The following is a 690-nucleotide window of genomic DNA, read 5'->3' as shown; positions in this document are numbered from 1 at the left end:
GGGGTGTTACCTGGTGTAAATCTGTCAGCATCGGCCTCAGCGCCCGGCGCTCTCTGCTCCGGCAGCGATAAGGCTCGAGCTGAATTGAAACTTGACGACTGCAGAGATCAAAGTCAGAGGAGGAAGCCAAACGGCCGGACGCTGGAGATCAAAACCTCGATGCTGCCGAGCGGTTAGAGGTGAGAGGTGGCCTGGGGGCTTCAGGACCCCCGACACGAGCTGCTCCATTTAGGGACCTCACCACCAACATGGACCCTACAGGCTGAGCAGAACAGCTACCGTCTTCCAGGTGCGGCGGGTTCAGCTTTAAAGCCTCGTTATTAATCTGTTCAGACTTTGATCCTTGGTGGAAATAAAACGCATCAGTTCGACACCAAACTTCACGTCTACAAACGAGACAAAAACAAAAATGGAGGTCAATGGGATGAGAAAACCCCGTCCTGTTGGGAGTTCTGCGGCACAAACAAACGTCGCTCCAAGTCCAAACAGGAAGTTGGACGGCTGTTTGGACACCTTTAACCGGTTTCGCTCAGTTTCAGTTCGATGATTTTGTCAGGCCGGAATGGAATGAACCCAGACTGCAGACTCATTCAGAAATGGGTAAAGAAAAGTTTATCCTAGAAGGGAACAAAAACTTACAAAAAATAGATCGCTGGGAACACGAGGTGCAAGACACGAGGGACGATACAC

This window comes from Kryptolebias marmoratus, linkage group LG23, assembly GCF_001649575.2.
Source record: "Kryptolebias marmoratus isolate JLee-2015 linkage group LG23, ASM164957v2, whole genome shotgun sequence".
NCBI lineage: Eukaryota > Metazoa > Chordata > Actinopteri > Cyprinodontiformes > Rivulidae > Kryptolebias > Kryptolebias marmoratus.
The sequence above is the reverse complement of the archived record's forward strand: the minus strand, read 5'-3'. Positions refer to the sequence as shown.